This window comes from Bidens hawaiensis, unplaced genomic scaffold, assembly GCF_021521415.1.
Source record: "Bidens hawaiensis isolate Kalapana, Puna unplaced genomic scaffold, B.hawaiensis_p1.1 tig00023035_1, whole genome shotgun sequence".
NCBI classification, from domain to species: domain Eukaryota; kingdom Viridiplantae; phylum Streptophyta; class Magnoliopsida; order Asterales; family Asteraceae; genus Bidens; species Bidens hawaiensis.
The window spans coordinates 102,664-122,102 of record NW_027493595.1 but is presented as its reverse complement, the minus strand read 5'-3'; the positions used below and the strand labels follow the sequence as shown (position 1 = coordinate 122,102).

The 19,439-nt window shown below is 35.2% G+C and overlaps 2 pseudogenes across 1 annotated transcript in view; both read left to right on the top strand.

The window, feature by feature from the left end:
* LOC143566667 (putative disease resistance RPP13-like protein 1) overlaps window positions 1–13,848 on the top strand; it is a 70,642-nt pseudogene extending 56,794 nt beyond the window's left edge. The window contains exon 3 of the transcript XR_013141270.1: window positions 12,878–13,848. The product of XR_013141270.1 is annotated as a putative disease resistance RPP13-like protein 1 (transcript). The remainder of the gene's footprint in view (window positions 1–12,877) is intronic.
* On the top strand, window positions 5,104–12,307 carry LOC143566653 (putative disease resistance RPP13-like protein 1; annotated as a pseudogene).
* Window positions 13,849–19,439: the final 5,591 nt, after the last annotated feature.

Here is a 19,439-nt window from a genome sequence, read left to right as displayed (position 1 = left end):
TTCAGGTAGGAAATGATATTAGAGTCAAGGTGTTTCAAAATTCTCATTCTAAAAGTTCTGCAGCTTCTCTCGATGATGTATACATCATCACTGTAAACTGTGATTATATGAACTTTTAAGAGTAAAATTTTGATAAAAGCATGGCTAATGACGTCCAACTTATCTCCCTCCTTATCAAAATATTTCCTGATTGTACGTGCCACGCTGAATCCGACTATTTGGTCCATATGCAATATCTTAACCTTGTAGAACATTTATTGATGCTTTCATGCCGATGCTTAGGCGTTTTCAATCCATCACAAAACTCTTTCCATCTTAACCAATTATTGATGTGCATTCACTCCTCATGAGTTTTGCTACATGAACTTGCTCATTTGACACATCAATTTATATATCATATATCAAAACCCATATTGTACAATTCTTTGTTTATTAAGATAAGACAATCATTAGGTACAATTTCTTCTATGTATGCTTATTGGTGCACAAGAATTACATCCTTAAGATATTTCAATTAACATTTTAAGCATTCACGTGTTAGGAACTCTTCAGGAGTTCAGCTATATTTAACATATAAAGTAATCATAACGTATTCAAATATGAATCTGTATACAACATGAGTCATAGTGTTCTCGAGAACATAATTTACATGATTTGATAATTCAAATCCTTAATAGACTTTCATGTAAACTTTCATTATCAACTGAATCACAATATTTATTAGACGCATATCAATTCTCTTTTCGTATTATCAGACTATTTAGGTATCAGAAAGTAATTGCTTCCACCATTGGAGAATGTGTCTCCTCAAAATCAATCATGGATCTTTGCAAAATCCTTGTGCCATCAATTTTGTCTTATATCACTAAATTGATTTTCATAACTTGCATAAAAGACCCGTTCGTATCTAACACATTTTACAAGTTATGTTGTACGGACTACTGGTCCGAAAAACTTTCTGTTATTTAGAGAATTCAACTCTGCCATATTTGCGTCTTTCCACTTTGGCCAATCATTAACATATTTTATTCATAGGCAGATCTTAAATCATGATTCTCATTATTTTCAAGCGCTATCTTATATACAAAATTATAACGATGTCGACTTTTTTGATTCCATATATATCTTGTAGACATGATAAAATACAATTTACTGAGAGCTCTTTGTTTTCAGGTACCTAAGGTTTTTTCAATAACCATCATGTCTAAGATCTCTCAAGAGACCTTTTTACCATACCTCGACTTGACCATCTTTATTACTTGCTCCAATTTTCGAGGAATCATTATTCTTGGAATCGACTAGTCTACCACGCTTCAGGCGTGCCTTAGACTCACTAGTCATTACCAATGTATGGTTGTCCTTCCGGGACGTTTATATTAATTGGAGCATAGGCAGTTGTTATAGGTGTCTTAGCTAGACACTTTGTTTTGGTCAGTGAATCGTCTGGTAATTGATTCGCTAATCTTTATACATGAATTATTGTTTGAACTTTTAGTTCATACAAATTAATTTGAGGATCAATGATAATTCAAACTAATTTCGTTTTCCAACTGCTTTATATTTCCCCCTAATGTTGGGAATGTTGCTTCACTAAAGTGAAAACCAATGCGCCATAAACAAATATCTCATTAATAGCTCTAACTCTTTAATCATAGATAATATATAATACCGACATAAATTCCCAACTTCCTTAATGGTCTCATCTTTGTGTCTTGTGGTGGATTAATTTCAATATATAAAACACACGGAATATTAGATGAAAGATACTTGGTTACTGACCAAAAACCAATTGCAATGGGGAGGAAGTCTCATAATTTGTTGGCTCGATGTGAATGCATGTTAAATGATAAATACCCAAATAAAACATGAACTTTTGCTCTCATGATCATTATCATTGACGTTGCAACTAATTGTAGACGTTTGATGATCGTCTTAACAAAATCAATTCGTCTATTAATAGTGATTTACCAAAATAAATATGAAAATCTAGAATATTGTGCTTGCTATCTCATTAGCTAAGCCACAAATCACACAAACTTCATGTTGTGAAATTGATAACCATTTAGACGATGCATCGATTTAAAACACTAAATGGTGTCATGTTAGGATATGCGTATCCTTTTCTCATTCCATAATATTTAGGGATTCATACTCTCCTTTAGTTGGTAAATAAATAATTCCCCTTGAGAGCAATATTACATATATAATTACTAGAAAGAATCTTTTGGTTCTTCAATAAATTTCACATCGTTGACTCGGTGTGGTCTAACCGGTCATGGCATTTGATAATCATGATCCATAAACTTTAGGTTTATGATCGTTTATGTATTATACTTCTTTAATGCAAGACTATAAATATGAGATAACATTGTATTATCGTTTCGAACGATCATGTTATTTCACTTGGGTATTTCCGCATTTTGATCTCATATAGGATCAATCACTTTGCCACTTGTGGTATATCTCATTATTAGCATGACCATAATTATAATTCCGATGGCCAATCTCATTATTAATATAATCATAATCGATCTCACGATGACCATTATTACAATTTGCCCAATTATGGTGAAGATCAATATCTTTCCAATAATTAATATGTATCACATTCACTTCGCGGAATGAAGTAAAACCAAACAAGTTTCATGGTTTTATAACTTTCTTGAACTCAAGAATATGAAATCATTACAAAAATTCCATATTGCTACTTCAGGAGCTTGCTTGAGATTTGGTAAATGCAAATTGTTTTTTCTAGGCAGTCTTTATAAACAAATTTCTCTTCACATAATATAAAATGAATAAAATGAGACATAGTGACATGGTCGAGTCATATAAATCACGTGGGTCTTAAATTTTATTACTCTTTGTAAAACAATAATGAGATTTTGAAAATATGACATTTCGGGCGTCATAGCTAAGCATATTTCTACTCTTTTATGCGAATGATAAATAAACCATACATTTGGTTGGTTTAATAAGCCATACATTTCGTTTAATTATTCTATTCACTACTCCTATATACATAAATTACACATATAAATAAGAGGTCTGCATAACAAAAAGTTATATGACCCTATAATATGTCATCATATAAATGAGTTATTAATAACTAAATGAATATCTACCACTTGGAATAATAAAGCATATTAAAAGATAAGTTGAAAACACACATCGTATACACGATTAATAAGTGGGTATTAAACCCCCCCACTTGTTAATTAGGAGTCTCAAACTATTATTCTAACTCTGTTGAAAATAATAATTACAAAACAATAAAATAGACCCATGTTTAAAATATATCCGTAACAAGAATACTAACACATGATTTTTAAAACTTCCATAAATACTCAATATTATATTCTTAATTAATTTATATATAAGTTCAATCATCCCCATAGAATAACCTCATAAATCAAAGCTTTAAAATTTTAAATCATAAAATAAGACAAAAATCAAAGTTTAGGTATATAGAAATCCCGCAAATATCTGATGAAAACAAATTCTATCATACCAATCAATCCATGAGAAAACATGATAAAAAAATAAGAACGATAAAAGTTTTCCTCACGGAAACAAAAATCTTAGTTTTGCTTTCTTTTTATTAATCAGATTTAGCAACAGTCAATATTTAATAATATATTTGGTTTGTTACAAGCATATCAAACGGGTAAATGCATATTTGGCTAACCACATATTTAAATACAAATATACAAATATATGTAGTATGGCAACAAATCTCATATATTAATCATGCATGATTAGATTTTAGAAACCAAATAATCATACTAATATATAAACAAATAAAGTATGTAAGAACAACACCATTTATTAAAATCATAAACCAATATAGAATATTAAGATGATTTTTCTTTTTTAACAAGATTATATTCATGACTATTGGGATAATTTAGAAACAAATTTACTATATATTAGTTAGATTCTTTGAGTCCAATAATTGCACCCTGCATTCTATTGTAGGATTGTAGGGCCAATATTCTATATTGTTTTTAGGATTGTATATGTCGTTTTAGTTTGCTTTTAGTCGGTGTAGTACATACTCGGTACGTTTAGTTTGTATGTTTATTTGTAAGTTTTGAAGATATTGGGACCCTATAAAAGGTTACCTACCCATTTCTCCACAACACAACTCTTTCACAACTCAAGAGAAACAACTCTTGGAAATAAAAAGAATTTCTCTCTCTCTATCTTCTTCTTCTTTCTTTCAAGCAAATAAACAAAACAAACTAAGATCCGAGATCCGAGTGTCGTTGGTGATTTCCGCTAACCAACAACAAGGATTGATCCGAGTCAAGTCTTGAGATCCATTTAGAGGACCTACAAGTGGTATCAGAGCTTTCGGCTCGACTTTTTGTGGTTTTCGGGTCAAACTTTTCAGATTTTGATCTTAGTTTTTGTTGGATTTGAAGTTGATTTCGTGTTACTCATCTCTTTTGGAGTCCCTTACACCTTGGAAATACACGAAAATCACCAAATCTAAGTTTTTAGTGTTTTAAGTTTTTGTGTCCGAGCTCAGATTCGGTTTAAAAACTTAGATCTAGGCCTATTTATTGATTTTTAGACTAAAGTCTTTTTAACTTTTTGGAAGTTTGGGTGTTAAATTCTCAAAAAAAAAAAAAAAAAAAAAATTGTATCGGGTACTGTAGCACTCGCTTCTGAGGTACTGTAGCAATCGCCGGGGGGGGGGGGGGGTACTATAGCAATCGCATCGCCGAGGTACTGTAGCACTTTGCACGGGGGGGGGGGGGGGGGGGTACTGTAGCAACTCGACACTGTAGCAACTCATGCGAAAAAAGGGATTTCGCATGCACTGTTGCAACTCATGCAAAACACTGTAGCAACTCATGCGAAATACTGTAGCGGCTCGGCACTGTAGCAAAAAAAAAAAAAAATTCTGGTTTTAAAAGTTGTTTCGCTTCGCACCAGATCATTTCGCTTAGCATCAAGAAAATTCGCTTCGCTTGAGACTGCTTCGCGTCTCATCAAAACGTTTCGCTTCGCTTGAGACTGTTTCGCGCGAAATTCTTGTTTTTGTTAAAAATCAAACTGTTTAAGGACTGTTAAGTGTTTGAGACTGTTGTGACCATGGCTAGTACTGATTCTGAGCTGTTGAAGGGGTGCTTGTTGCTTGAGAACCAAGTGGGAACCAATACTAAACCTCCAAAGTTTATGACCTTAGATGACAACCTTGCTGATTTCAAATGGAGGTTCATGAACTTTATTTCGTTGACTGACTCTGAGTTGATGAGATGTTTTGTGGTAGGTCCTCATGTTCCTGTGGTAGTCACTGCAAATGGGGGACAGTCAAAAGCCGTTGAAAATTATGATCAAAATGATAAGACATTAATAGAGCAAGATAAGAAGGCATACCTCACTTTAACTGTTTGTTTTTCAAATGAAATTACTGAAACTCTACGTGAACACAAAAGTGCAAAGGGTTTGTGGGATGCACTTGTTGAAAAAGTTGAGGGAAATGCTGAGATTAGAGAAAACAAGAAGGCTCTGCTGAAAGAAGAATTCAATATGTTCAACCATCGTCAAGGTGAAAATGTGTTGAACTTGGTAAAAAGGTTTGAAAAGTTGATGGTAAGAATCAGAGCTGCTAGTGTCAACATCACAAACTCTGAAATCAACCACAAGCTGTTGAATTCACTGCCTTATACATGGAGCATCAATGTTGTTACCATAAAGAGAACCACAAACCTGTATACCATGACACTCTCAGAGTTGGCTTCTACCATCAAATCTTTTGAAATAATGGAAGATAAGCTCCAAATGAACAATCAGTCCAAAGAAAATAAAGTTGGGACAAGTAATAAAGTTGGGACAAGTGCTGCAGGTGAAAGCAGTCGTGCATGTCCTATCATTCCCGACACATCACATGCTGATGAGGTATACAACAATTTATGTCCTCAAGCTTGCATTAACAAGGTCACATATTATAGATACCATCAGAATGAAGTTTTGAAAGAAAATGCAAAACTTCGTGAGTTAAATGCTGAATATGTAAAGGCTGACAAGATTTATGTTGAGAAGATTGAAACTCATCGTGATGATGTGGCAAATCTTAAACTTAAAATTTTTCAAAAGGAGCATGACATTATATATTATAAAAACATAATTAATGATTTAAAAGATGAAATTGAAAAGTTGAAACTTGATGCTTCTGATAAAAGGGAAAAAGAAAAATAAGTTGAAAGATTTGAAGCATCATCTGAGAAATTGGATGATCTTATTGGAGCCCAGAGAAGTACTAAAGTGAAAGCGGGGCTGGGGTATGATTACATTGCCGTACCACCACCTTTTAATGATAACTACACCATTTTTCCCCACTTTAGCTATAATACTTCTCCCGAGGAAGAAATGTCATATGGGGTTGGTAGAATACCAAAACCTGTGAAATTTGTTCCTGCAGTACCACAAGCTGTTGCTTTAGTTCAATCATCTCATAAATCTAACATCAATGTATCTTTTGAAGCTGGTTGTGTAGAAGAAAGTGGGTCGGTGGAAACGGACACGAGTTGTGATTATGAAACCGTTTGTGATGAAACTTTTGTTGAAAAATGTGTCAACGAAAGTAGGCCTGTTGAGGTGAACATATCAAGTTGTTCATCATCAAGTTGTGAGACTGAAGATAATTCAAGTAAAAGCAAAGTTTTTGAAAATGAAAAGACAAGTACTTCTTGTAAATATGTTCCACCAAATAAACGATCATTTTCTCAAACAACCAATCAATTTAGAAATCCTCAGCCATACAACTTCTGTGACAACAACTACTATGGTCATTATCAACAAAATTTTGTTGATCCATATTACATAAATGTGTTTTATAATCATGTTCCTTTGCAAGGATCACCTTTCCCACCACACCAACCACATTATAGTTCAGATGAGTTCTTTGGCACTCCCAGGAGAAAGTGTTGTTTTGTGTGTGGTCACTCTTCTCAACTTGCAAGACATTGCAAGCACTGGTTCAAGCAACAGCTTGATATTCAAAGGCAGCTTAGTCAGTTCCCAAAAGGAGCTTTTAGTAGCCTTGATTCAAGGACTGATCAAGCTGATAGTGAACCCAGTGAAATGGATGTGAGATCCAAAGTAAATAAAGTAAAACACAAAAAGAAACCTTTTAGGAAAACCAAGAAGGATAAAATCAAAAAGGATCCTAAGACTGTAAAGTCTGAGGATTCACCAAAAAAGTTTTAAAATCAAGAAAAGAAAAGTCTAAAATTTCCAAAACCAAGGAACAAGTTTTTGCTTGGATTCCTAAGGATGTGAGACTCCACCAAGAAATAAATGGTTTCAGGAAATAAAATCAAGTTTGGTCGATTTACGGTTGACCTTCCCGAGACAAAAGTATCCCGGGAACCCATGTCTATTTGAATGCTTAGTGCATGCAGGGGTCAATCAAGGAGGACTATCAATAGTATTAGGTACTTAGATAGTGATTGCACCAGGCTTATGATGGGAGACGAACCCTTGCTATTTGATGCTAAACCATTCGATAGCGGATTCAAGTCTTTCATAAGCGACATGGGAGGACAAAGTTCAAGGAAGGGAAGCGTTGTTTAAATGGTTCAACAACAACTTTTCGAGCGTTTCTCAAACCAATCTCCTGCTTCTCTCAAGTGATGGATCCAGCATCAGCTGTTGGATCTCGGTTTGAATCTCTTCAACTTTGTTATACAATGTGATAATGCATGCTTATGATAGTCCATCTGACAACAACTTTGCTGACCTTTACACTAAAGCCATCGATCATACCCGATTTGAATTTCTGGTCGAATCGTTCGGCATGATCAATTTTGATTAAAACAACCTATCTATCTTTTTGTATATAAAATTGTAAATATTTTTCAAATATATCACAATTTTAGATGGAGAAAATTGAGTTAAGTTTAACTCACCAAAAAGATTTTCAGTTTGCTTTCAAGAAAAACTAAAACGAGTCATTTGACTTAACAAAAAGATTTTACTCCTATTAAAGAAAAATTTCAAAAATTCAAAAAGTATTATCCCGCTTAGAGGGAGCTTCTTCGTAGAGGGAGTCAGATGTTTAAAATTTTCAATTAAGAAATTGATCCTACCATGTGGAAAATGATAGTACATTGGTATGCAATGATCCTAGCGCATAAAAAGAGTAGATCAAAAGTCTACAAAATCACTCACAGATGTGTAGATAGGCTTGACAAACAAGTAAGTGTCAGGTGATATAAACCTAAATTTCTGCCGGTACTAGTGGATATACGTTTATGATGCAGTTACATGATTCCGTTAAAGTCATATCAATGAAGGATAAAATGTAATTATACATGTCATACCCAAGGCTCTTTACCTGATCACAGTTGTCTTATGAAATATGTGTCAATTTTTAATTTTTCTTTGAGCCAAGAAAAGAAAAAGAAAAAGAAAAGAAAAAGAAAAAGACTCAAGAAACGAAAAAGAAAAACAGAAAAACAAAAGAAAAATCAAGAAAAAGAGTCGAAAAAGAGTTTATCTTAGGATTTTAACTTCTGCTTTATTTCTTCATTTATTTTGATTCAAGCCTTGGACTTTCTCTGTTTGTAGTCATACAAGACCTGATTGTTAAGGCCCTGAATCTTCTGCTTTCTTTTAATCTTTCTAGATTGAGTCAAGTGTGCAAAAATAAAGCATAAGGTGTTAAGTATGTTAATAAGAGTACTATGATCAAATAAGAAAGGTTTAAGTCAAGTTGAGGTGATATGTCAACACAAAGTAAGCCTGAGATAATGGTGGAATCAGTAACATGTCTGATTAAGTGGGGACCACATAAGCACCGTGCCTAATTGTACTTTAAATGTATCACTTTAGCATCAAAACACTTGTCAGGTTAAACAAATTGACGACATCTACAGTCGGTGATGAAATTGTGACATAATAATATCAAAATGGAAACGCGATCTAGGGCTTTGTAAATCAATATGATTCAATGTTGTGATCTTTCTCACAAAAATATTAAAATCGGTAGAAAATTCTGTAAATATTATTGATATATAATATTAATTTCATCTTTACTCCTATCTTTTATTGTTTATTTTGATTTTGTTTTATTTTAGTTTCAACTTCAAAATATTATGTATATATTTTCGTAATATTAAAATATATGAAAATGCCAAAAAGATTTTAAGTTTTTATTATGTTCGTACATATTTTATTAAACCTTGTTTATTCAAAATCATGTGTTTTGTTGTCAAGGTCGTTCATGCAATGTTTGTTGGAAACCTGGGACTTAAACAAATCATTTACAAGTTGAGAGATTGAAAATAAAATTTCAGGTTATTCTGCAAACACTTCAAACCAAGAGCTTGTTTTGAAAAGGAAAATTCTTCTTTGACCCTTGAGAGAGTCTGTGAACGAATCTTATTCGTTCTAAGTTTTGTGCAGGTGTAGATGGGCAGGTAGATCAAGATCAAGTCTGCTTGGAGTTGCACATGCTGAAGCGCTTAAAAAAAGACGAGAACGTGAAAGTTGGTGGTTGAACCTAAAGATGAACTGATTGTGTCTGAAGATAAGGAATGAAACCAGCCGGCTCAAGAAAGTCAACAAGAGAAAATTAGATGTTGAGCTTCCCGCATCTAATGTTTCTAAAATTTGCTGTTGCCGATCCTTCCCAGAAAATAAGATTGAAATTCAAGTCTATAAGACTGGAAAATAAAGAACTGTTCAAGATCCAATCTGGTTCAAGATCCTGAATCAAGACAAGTACTAAGTTTCAAGAAATAAAGACGAAGCAAAGAACTTGACGAATGTTCCTCAACATACTCAATCCTAGAGGGAGATTGTAGGGCCATTATTCTATATTGTTTTTAGGATTGTATATGTCGTTTTAGTTGGCTTTTAGTCGGTGTAGTACATACTCGGTACGTTTAGTTTGTACGTTTATTTTGTAAGTTTTGAAAAAATGGGGACCCTATAAAAGGTTACCTACCCATTTCTCCACAACACAACTCTTTCACAACTCAAGAGAAACAACTCTTGGAAATAAAAAGAATTTCTCTCTCTCTATCTTCTTCTTCTTTCTTTCAAGCAAATAAACCAAACAAACTAAGATCCGAGATCTGATTGTCGTTGGTGATTTCCGCTAACCAACAACACGGATTGATCCGAGTCAAGTCTTGAGATCCATTTAGAAGACCTACAATGATGATTTTATTAAAACAGAATAATTAGTCTTTACTATGGATATATTTTCACGGTTAAAGTTTCAAACAAAACTAGCAATTCAATAGCTCTCGAGAAGCAATATTTTGTTAAAAAAATCATCTCCATCTAGATGAAAAGAAACTTTAAATTTGATTATATTCTTGCCATTAAATTCTTTTTATTAGAAATAAATTGTGCATAGAGATTTATAGTTGTTTCGTAGGTTATGAAAAATTCTAGCATAAACAATTATATTCGTTGAGCAATACATAACTTATAATTGTATCAGAATAATAATTAATTAATATAAATCTCAATTTAACCCGAAGTTATATGAATTACAATATGGATTATTTTAAGAGATTTAAATATTTAATGGTTCAAGTTTCAAAGAATAAAGAATAACGGTATGTTAATTATATAATATTGACTTACCTTATGATGTGCGATCCAACTCCAAAAGCTAGTCGTGCTGATAACGTGTTGTGAAACTAGCTTAATAGCCAAACAATAAGAGAAAGACATGTAGAGAGGAAGATGAAGATATGTGTAGAATACAATAAGATACAATATAATATTATATAGGGATGGGAAAACTTGGAAGAAGTCAAATCTATTTTAGGTGTTGATAACAATAATAATTATTATTCATAACACTTATCAATTTGTTGTTTGAATTTTACCTTTGAAGGGTATTTTTGTCTAACACTTTTATTTCAAAATCCACTTAAATTAGTTTCAAAACCCACTTACATAAACCCACTTACATCTTCACTCATCTCCTACAACCACCACCACTCCACCGCCCACCGCCACCATAACCGTCACCCACCTCCACCACCTCGCCGAAAAAGTCTATGGAAAATCCGCCGGGAATTTCACCGGAAAAGTCGTCGGAAAGTCACCGGAAAACAATCCCCGATAAATTTCGCCAGAAGAATCGCCGAAAAATTTACCGAAAAGTCGCCGAAAAAAAGTCACCGGAAAACGACCATCGAAAAAAACACAATGGAAAACACTATGAAAAACACAATGGAAAATAACACTATAAAAAAAACACAACGATAAAAACACAATTATATGACACAATGTAAAAAACACAATTGCTCATGAAGCTATTAGGAGATGCGCCATGTAACCGAAACTTTAGCATCGTGCCCATAGTTGGTATGGGTGGGTTAGGCAAAACCACTCTAGCTAGACTTTTGTATGATGATGAGGAAGTTAAGAAGCACTTTGAACTCAGGGCCTGGGTTTGTGTGTCTGATCAATTTGATATCTTTAATATAAGCAAAGTCATCATACAATCTGTGAAGGGGGAAACAAGGAATTCACAGATTTAAATCTACTTCAAGTAGATCTTAAAAATCAACTCAAGGAAAAACGATTTTTAATTGTACTAGATGATGTTTGGAGTGAAAGTTATGAGGACTGGGAGACGCTAGTGAGCCCATTTCATGAGTGTACTCCCGGAAGTAAAATTATAATGACAACTCGAAAGGAGCAACTGCTCAAAAAGATGGGTTACAATAATCTAAACCACCTGCAGACTCTATCACATGACGATGCGATGTCTTTATTTGCTCAACATGCGTTGGGTGAAATTAACTTTGATTCACATCCAATGCTCAGACCACATGGTGAAGGAATTGTGAAAAAATGTGATGGCTTGCCTTTAGCTTTAAGAGTACTTGGAAGGTTATTGAGGACAAAGAACAAAGAAGAAGAAGAGTGGAAGGAGCTGTTGAATAGCGAGATTTGGAGGTTAGGAAAAACAGATGAGATTTTACCGGCTCTTAGACTAAGCTATCATGACCTTTCTGCATGTTTGAAGCAGTTGTTTGCATACTGCTCCTTGTTCCCCAAGGACTATATGTTTGACAAAGACATTTTGATTTTACTTTGGATGGCAGAAGGTTTTCTGAACCAGTTGTCATCAAACAAGTCAATGGAACGATAAGGTCTTGAATATTTTGAAGAGTTGTTGTCAAGGTCATTGTTTCAACATGCACCTGATGACAAATCGTTGTTCATGATGCATGACTTGCTGAATGACTTGGCCATGTCCATTGCCAGAGAATTCTTTTTAAGGTTAGAGGATAAGACGGGGAAGGATGCTAGGAACTAATATTTTGAAAAGTATCGCCATATGTCATTTGTTCGTGAGGAGTATGTAGGTTACTCGAAGTTAAAAGCATTGGAAAGAGCTAAAAGTTTGAGAACATTTTTATCAGTGTCAATTGAACCGGAAGATAGTTGGGAAGATTTCTTTTTATCTAGTAAGATTCTAGTTGACTTGCTTCCCAAATTAGCATTTTTAAGGGTTCTATCTTTGAGTGATTATAAAATAAGCGAGGTACCAGAGACCATTGGAAGTTTGAAACACTTGCGTTATCTTAACTTATCTCAAACCTTAATCAGACATTTACCAGATAGTGTCAGCAATCTCTACAATTTACAGACATTAATCCTTTTTGGATGTAAAGGATTAAGTAAATTGCCCAACAACTTCTCAAAGCTTAAAAACTTGAGGCATCTGGACATTAGGGACACCCCGCTTGTGAATAAGATGCCCTTAGGGATTGGTGAGTTGAAAAGCTTGCAAACTCTCTCCAAGATCGTTATCAGAGGATATAATGGCCTTGCAATTACCGAGCTTAAAGACTTCACAAATCTTCAAGGAAAGACTCACATCAAGGGGCTGGACAAGTGGAAGTGGCAGCACATGCATGGGAGGCGAACTTATGGCAAAAGAGGTTTAGCGAGTTGGAGCTTGAATGGAGTGACATGTTTGATGATTCTCAAAAGGAATCTCTTGAAAAGGAGGTCCTCGAAGTGTTGAAGCCTCATAATGACAGTTTGATAAAGCTTGGAATAGTGTCGTATGGCGGCATAGAGTTTCCAAATTGGGTTGGAGATGTATCATTTATTCAGTTGATTAGTGTGTCGCTACGTGGCTGTAAAAACTGTACAACTTTACCACCACTTGGGCAGTTACCATCACTGAAGAATTTGTTTATTGCAGACATGGATGCGGTGAAAGTTGTGGGTTTGGATTTAACTGGGACTGGTCTTGCATTCCCCTCACTTGAAAATCTTGAAATACAAAACATGAAGAGGTTGGAAGCATGGTCAACTAGTATTGGGGTTGTGTCGTTTCCATGCCTTGAAAAGCTTGTTGTTAGAAATTGTCTAGAACTCTCTGAAGTGTCAATTCCAGAACTACCTTCATTGAATAATCTTGAAATACGAGAATGTGATAGTGGTGTGTTGAGAAGGCTCGTTCAAGCCGCTTCATCAGTCAAGAAGTTGAGAATTTTAGCCATTTCAGGCCTTAATGAAGTGGTGTGGCATGGTGTTACGGAGTATCTTAGGGAAGTTGAAGAATTAATAATACGTGACTGTAATGAAATACGATACTTGGAAGTAAGGAAGTGCCAGAAGTTGGTGAGATTAGGAGAGGAGGATAATTGTGGCAGCAACCTCATAACTGCTCTAAGGATATTAAAGATAAAAAGATGTCAGAGCATGGAGCATTGTAGGTGTCCAAATAACATTGAGGACTTGCGCATCTCAGATTGTAACTCCCTTACATCGGTTTCATTCTTGACAGCAACAGGAGGTCAAAGCTCAAGTATCTTTTCATTGAAGGCTGTGACAAACTGTTAGAAGGAGATAACACTGGGGTGCTTATCAACAACCAAAGCATGCCGATGCTTCGATTTGCAGTTTTATTGAACTGGCCAGGTCTGACAACCATCATTGAATTGAGTAACTTCACTCACCTCACCTACCTAGCAATTGTTAATTGCCCAAATTTAGAGTCATTTCCTGACCACGAATTGCCCAATCTCACCTTGTTAACAAATCTGGTAATATGCTATTGCCCATGCATAGATGCTTCCTTTCCTCGTGGATTTTGGCCTCCGAAAACGAATACCCTTACCACAGGGGGTTTGAAGAAGCCCGTCTTAGAGTGGGGCCCATTGAATTTCCCAACCTCACTTGTCAACCTATCATTACGGGGTGGACTATCAGAAGAAGATGATGGTGTGAGGAGGTGTAGTCAGTTGTCATATCTTATTCCTTTATCTCTTACTTGTCTTGAGATAGACGGATTTAACAAACTGAAATCACTGTCGGTGGGACTCCAACACCTTACCTCCCTCCAACATCTCTATATAACTGACTGCCCAAAGGTGTGGGGTCTACCAGAAAGTCTGCTACCTGCACTGTTGAGTTTAACCCTCGAAGCATGCCCACGTCTAGAAAGAAGGTGCAGTAGAAGAAGAAGAAGAGGCTCCTATTGGTCCCGCATCTCTCATATCCCCTGCATCAGAATAAACCCAGAATAAACACAAGATTTTCTTCTAGTTTGTAGACTGCCGGACTGATTTTGCTTGCATTCACCCAACAAACTACTGTAAGTGTTATTTCAATAAGAGTGTATTATTAATACAATTAACTGAAAGGCGGTGCGCCTTTGATTACTTAATGAATTTGGATTACTAATGGCAGTTAAACCCATCAAAGCCTGTTTAACAGAAAACATGCTATCCGAAGGGATTTTGATTATATATGTTTTGAAATTTTAGTCTTCTGACAATATTTGATTTTAAATGGCATCAACCAAATTCAGTTGTCTGTTACTTGATCTTCATTTTGAAACCGTGGACAACTAAATTCACATGATCTGAGTTATGTTTTATTTGAATATCATTTTGATAATCCAAATTGATTTGAAATTACCAAGTAAGTTAATCCAAAATATCAAAGAAGTTGAAGCAACCCACCATTTTGATATACTCTACCTCAGAAACAATAAAATCTTAAAATCAATGGTTTTCTATTGCCATAGTAGAGAGAGAGAGAGAGAGAGAGAGTTGTTTTTATTTTTATCGGTAGAAGAAGGATAGAGTGCTAATTAGTTGACTTAGTTAAAATACATAATATTTTCATTTACAGACTAAAATGCGGTTAATGATTTTCAACCATTGATGAAATAATCCATGGGTCTAGATGCCTTATTTTGTTCTCGCATTTATTTAGTATTCTGAATTGAGAACGGTCCTTACAGTAATATGTATTCTGAATCGAGAACGATCCTTACTATAAAATTCATACCCATGCTTACGTTTAGAGTTAATATTAATCTTTTGGTATATCTTTAACTCTTTGATCAATTCTGTGTACCGAACAGGGAGTAATAAGGATGCGCCACACTATTTCTATTAGGACATTAATTTCCACATAAATTTACATTTTTTAGCTCAACCAATGGTGTGGAATCTCTTATTCTGGACCATATTGTGCTGCCTTTTTATTTCCAACTTTGAGTGTTTTTCGAGTAAATTCACTTGCTAAATCTTGACCTAAAAGTCAATGGAGTCAATGACGGGACGTTGGTCAACCGGCTGTTATACTAGGTCGGGGCTTGGTGGTATAGTGTTTTATGTTATATATACACTGGGCAGCTCCCATGTCCAAAATAAGAGGTATATTTGGGCCTTGGCTAGGATAAGTTATTGTGTCAATGACACATGCTTTGAACTTGTATAAATTACTTGCCAATAACTATTCAGCCTGTCTCATACCGAACCCAGCCCGTCAGACTCAGACCAAGACTGACTGAGCCAGTTTCAGTCTGGTCTTCGGTTTGACTTCTGTCACAAACACCAAGTCTTATCTTAAAACTTAATCAAACGAAATAATAAAATCCTGACCACTAATTCAATGACCTGATAAGCAAAATGGAACCCATCCAGAATCCAATGCTTACAGGATCAACACTTTCAAAAAGTTCATGAATGAACATAGATGCTGAATTAGGTATTCTGCCATCTTTTTTTTCTGTACTTGTTTGCTTTCGAACGATAGTACGCAACCGAGAATCTTTTCCTACGTTTGGGATGCAGATTAGTAAATTTTCAAAAGTAGCATGATCAGGCATAAAACCTCGGTTGATCAATTCTTCCAGAAATATCTCACCTATTGTACCACCTACTGTACTCATCGGTTCTTTAAAGGTTGCTATGTCTTCAATAGGGTATAAACTTTCAACTTCATGCCCTAAATGATTTGAACTGTGTCGCTCAATATCATCATCTTCAACCACAACCGCAACATTCATTGACTCATTAGTAATTGACGGAGTTGGTGTGGTATTAATCTCCACAACCTCTTCCTCCACTTCGTGCTCTGAAAGTCCTTGAACCTCATCTATCACTTCATCATCCACCAAGAAACCACTAGCCAACTTCTCTCGTTCTCGTTTAATTTGGGCCACCTCTTCTAATAGTTGACTAACCAGTTCATCTTGGGCAACACTTGACATTTCTTGAAGCTCCAAACTTTGATTTAAAGCCTTAATGTGAGCTTTTTGATCGCTCTTCATCGCCTTCAAAAAGTCCATAACATCTTCCATAGACTCTTCTTTGTTATCCGAGGAATCTTCTTGACATTGCTGATATTCCTGTGATATGTACCACCTTTATTATTATTATATTGAGGGACTTCTTCGTATATCGGTTGGGAGTACTCATCATAGTAGTATTCTTCCTCATCTCGGGAACTTACAAAAGTTGGCGTTTCAGGCTCATCACTATCATACTTATCTGACTCATAATAGCATTGATAATCAGGTGGAGGCAGTGAATAATTTTGATGATGCCTGTTGCGACCCTAATGGTTTAAGTTCCCTTGGTTATAATTATATGACCCATAATAGCTTTAAGGGTTTGGTGAAGATGGTTCATCAAATGAATGTGGATAGTCCAAATCATCATCCTCCACGACCTTATATCCTTCATGTGGGTTATAAACCCAACTCCACGTCATCTTGAGTTACCTGCTGCACACATGAGACACACAAATACCGAGCGTAAAACTGACAGAAATAAAATAAAACTGATAGCCAAAAATAAAATAAAAAGAAAATTAAAAATAAACAAAACACTAAACTAGCACTTTGTGCATTGATTCCTCGGCATTAGCGCCATTTTGATCGATGTCGAAAGGTCAATAAAAAACATTTGTAAAATACCTTCACTAGCTAGGGCAAGTAAGATGTCGAATCCACAGGGAATCAGTGGAAAATGCTAATCAAGTTCAGTTTTGTAATAATTAATTATACTAAGCGGTTTATGAGATTTGTTTAAACGAAACGACTATTAATTTGATTTGTAAACGATTATAAAAAGGGTAACCAATCTCCAGGTTTTAAGTTTTGAAGTAAATTAGATTGATGATTAAACCTATTGAATTATAACCTTTTTTTGAATCAATAAACCAAGAGACTAGATGTTTGACTATGTTGATCGTTCGAACTTAATCCAATTGATTGATACGGCTAAACAATAATCTATTTGATTGTTAATCTTAGGTAATGATGAATCACTCAATATTATGGTTAAAGATACTAGGCCAATGACACTAAAAACTCAATCCTAATTGTTGATGACCAAAATCATTAACTGATAAACTTCAAATCTCATTGATTACCCAAAAATACTTTCAAGCACACAAACAAAATCCAAAAATTAGGTTTAGAGTACCAACAATCCAATAAACAACTTCACCCTACACCCGGAGATGGTCACTAGTGGATTAGCCTTCCATATACATCTTCAATAGCGTTTTTGATTCTTGAATGGATGATAAAATGGATGATTATGATGATTAGGATGTGTTAGAATCGCGAGAAGAGGCTCCAAAATCATCCAAGTATGTTATGATATGAAGCATAGCAGGCCTAGGGCTGAACCAGGCTTAAAATAGTCAACAAAAACCTAAAATTCGCGTTTTTTTTCGCCCAGGCCACCGTAGCCTACGGTCTCCCCACCATAAGCTATGGTGGGACCGTAGCCTACGGTCATCAGACATTGCTTTACGGTGACTGCCCCTCGCACTGTTTTGCCCGTAACTTCTTCATTTAACTCCGTTTTACGCACCTTTTTCGGCCACGTCTTTGTCTTTAAATTCTCTATCATTCCATGCAATAAAATCTTCATTTTCATTCCATCTCATATGTTCCAATTTAGCTCTTTTAAGCTCCGCTCACCTATAATTATAAAACTACTCAAAGTAATCGTGTTTCCGGCATATAAACACACAAAACACACTCCATGACTCATTTAACACACGATATTTCACCCATATATCACATTCCCACACTTATCCTTTTTCGTCCCGAAAAAGATGTACAATCAAATCAAAACTGGAAACTGTTTTTACTAATTACGAAACTTATTTTTAACAGATAACACAAAAACCGCTATTGTCGATATTACTATCCACTTAAACCCATGCCCTAATATTTACCGGGACAAATAAGGTGTGACAATTTTATTAGTTTATATATTTAAGGGGAACCTAAACATCAAAGCCCTTAAGCCGCCTTACCATGCTTCATTATGGTTTTACCGAGCCAGACCACCCCAACTTGACTTAAACCTTAGAGTTAGATGCTCAAAACTATGTACAACCATGTGTACAATTTTGAGCTCATATGTAATAGCTAAAATAATCAAGGATAGTATCTCTAGCTTAAACTTAAGCATCAAAGTCTATATGCCACACCCCCGCCAGCGGCGGAAACGCGGGGGCGTGATGACGTCATGGATCATAGTCACTGTTTATAGAGTATACAATAAATACTTCAAAAAAATGCTTCTACATGCGTGTGACTCCATATGTGTTTCCAATGCTTCAATTACCTGAGAATGCGTGCATAAAAACGTCAACAAAAATTGTCGGTGAGTTTCACAGGTTTATATGACATCTAAAAATATGTGTTTCTTGGATAACGAGTCAACCAATTTCTCAGACAGTTACCCCATGAGCTCTATGATCAAGACTTAAAAGCGTTTCTATGATCGCCCCTCATGATGTTCTAATGCGAAAAACATCGAAGACAACTATGGACAAATATCACCCGCTAGATCTTCAATCTAAGTTAGTGCGACTAACCACGGGTGGGGCGTGTTACTCCCAAATAGTACTATTCATATCGATCACGTCTATAATAGTTAATGATCACAGATTCTAGGGGACTTTGCCCTCATTATTGATTCAACCCATTTAACAAAATGAGACCGCGTTTCTACTCGTTTCCAAACATGTGTTTCCCATGCATTCTCCCTCAAAGTTTCAAAACAACCTAATTAAAAAGGGGTCGTGAAACTCACCTCATGAGTTGTGATCAATGAGCCTTGGATAACACATTATCCTGATGAACTACCGACCTAAATATAAACTAGCTA